The sequence below is a fragment of the Protopterus annectens genome, chromosome 1.part0 (assembly GCF_019279795.1).
Source record: "Protopterus annectens isolate FY-2018-M chromosome 1.part0, PAN1.0, whole genome shotgun sequence".
NCBI classification, from domain to species: Eukaryota; Metazoa; Chordata; order Ceratodontiformes; family Protopteridae; genus Protopterus; species Protopterus annectens.
In genome coordinates this window covers 243,925,866-243,928,282 of record NC_056725.1, presented here as the reverse complement: position 1 = coordinate 243,928,282, position 2,417 = coordinate 243,925,866, and the positions used below count along the sequence as shown (strand labels likewise).

General features: G+C 42.2%; 1 protein-coding gene across 1 annotated transcript in view; it reads left to right on the top strand.

Moving 5' to 3' along the window:
* Positions 1 to 522: 522 nt before the first annotated feature.
* The window catches only part of RGS17 (regulator of G protein signaling 17), a 607,054-nt gene continuing 605,159 nt past the window's right edge, over positions 523 to 2,417 (top strand). The window contains exon 1 of the mRNA XM_044059151.1: positions 523 to 827. The gene's annotated coding sequence lies outside the window, so the exon portion shown is untranslated. The remainder of the gene's footprint in view (positions 828 to 2,417) is intronic.

The following is a 2,417-nucleotide window of genomic DNA, read 5'->3' as shown; positions in this document are numbered from 1 at the left end:
TTTAAAAAGAAATGAGAGAATGCAGTATTTGCACCTCTTGAAAATACAACTGCCTTCCCAGTGTAATTTAGTCACTAGCCAGTGGGCAGCTATTACCCAGCAGCCAGTGTACTGGCTCCACTTTAGGTCCATAACATTATTATTGTGACAGGTCAGAACTACACGATGGTTATCGAAGAAGTGAGGGAAGCCTAAACATTTATGTCCTCGGTTATAATTTCCTTTAATACGTGCTGTGTCATTCCTGGCAAAAATCCACGCTAAAGACAATTCTGTCATGGGATAGAACAGAAAATAATACAGTGAAACTGCTTATATAAATTAGTAACCGTTTCCAACGGGGCCCGAAAAATATTGCTTGCTGCCCACTCACTGCACCATTTGCCCCACTGCATAACTACCTATGCAGCTGCAAATGTAAAATTCCCTGCAGTACAGCTAACAGACGCTCAGCGTCGCGAAGATGTAATGTGGGCAAACGTGGTGATTTTTGTAACTTGTTGAAAACTTCCATGTTCCTACGCTTAGACAAGCCGTCCTACTGATCTCCTATACTTCATTTTTTTCGTCACAGATGTGGTGGGTAAGACGAGGGCTGGTAACATAGCGATACCAACTCCACGTCCATCTCGCGCAGCAGAGCATCACCTAACTCCTGGCTAAGAACTCCTCCTGCTGGCACGACGGCAGTAGGCGATGGCGCGCATGCTCTATGCGCGCGCTTGCCGACCAGGGTGCTGAAGTTGGGCGGATGGCAGAAAATCTCTCTCTTACGAATTAGCAGCCTTTCCCGCGCGGTAGCTCACCAACCTAAACGTCCTGCGAGGGTAAGACTTAATTTTCTAATTGCTTACTTTGTCAGGAATGCAGAGTGTCAGTGTTAGCTAGATATGAGATATGCACAGGATTCTCAACATTGATTAGATCTTCTGTCACAGTCAGATGTTTCTGCTAAAGAGGGTAGCAGGGGGGTGTGCGCTGTGACCTGTCAAAATCGCGTTATTTGATGTAGTCCTCTGGATGTGTATATGAACATTTTAAAACAACTAGTATGTATTATTTCTTCGGTTTTAACGAGATTCTCGAGATCTAGACCCTAGTTAATTGTTAACTGCTATATGTCTGAACAGATGACAAGCTTCAGAGGAGCTGCAGAGACGTTTTGTGTATAACAAAAAGGTGCAAAAACGCAGCTTCTCTGTTAGTTGCAGTCTCCTCTCAGAATATGCACATTTGCTCATGCCTTTCTCATCCACCACAGGCATGTTACGTTCATTTGCCATTATGCAGCACTATTTTGTAACAGCTTTGGTTTCTGTGAGCTGATTTTGGATTGTTGTGTATTACGGACACTTTGGTAACCTTCACACAGCCTTAGTGCAAGCTGTCAGTCATTTTAAGGAAGTGAAATATTGTGTTATGTAAGACTGTTATGTGCTTGGTTGCAGAGAAGCACATCATTGCGTGCACTATGAGTATCCTTGGGTAGCACAGTGATCATCATCATTTTCACCAATGTTGTAGGAAGTAGAAATGCTCCTCTGCCACACAGGTCACTTATTTGGTCCTCAGGTCCTGACCTGTTCACTGTGTTTGTCCATTAAATGAATATTGAATTTGTTCAACTGTTTGAAGAAGACAGGCCAACATGTAACTGGGCAACACACACACACACAAAATAATGTTTATCTGTTGTTGCAGTTCTGTAAAGAGGGAGCACAAACATCAAAGAAAACTGTCATGGCAGATATTTATAATACAAGGTGAACTGCAGCTACTGCACTGTAATGCAGACAAGAAGAGGATGTAGCAAGCATACAGCATTTTCCTTAAGGGAGAGCAAGAAAGAGAATTGCAATATCATTGTAAACCACTGGTATGCTACTTCTGATATCCCTGGAGAAGGCTGCACTGTTTCATTTCTAATATCCAGTGTCGTTCGGGTTAGTATAGTTCTCACTTTCTGCTAAATATCACTAAGGAGTTGCTTGTGAGTGAAGCTCAGGAAATAATGTTTGCTCCGCATGGTTCCAACTCTCGCTGGATCTTAGGGTATTCAACAGGCAGAGGTCTAGTGCCCATGTAACACAGAAACTGGCATTTTACAGGAATTTAAAATGATTGCCTGATTAGATGATATATACTGATTTGCTTTCACGTACTAAAATTTAAAGATGAAGTGTTAGATATTAACGCAGCCTGGATGAGATTTATCATTTCATTTCCAGGTGTGGGGTTAATCTTTTGCATTCACTGCTTGGGTAGGAGCACAGGCAAGAATTAGTCACATCAAACAGGCACAGCAGAAAACCCTTCAGAAGCAGCCTTCTTTGAAGCCATTATATTTTTGAATCTGTATTCTGGTACAGGATGTGATGCAATTAGAGACCCTGTCATAGATTTGTCTTTGTCAAAGG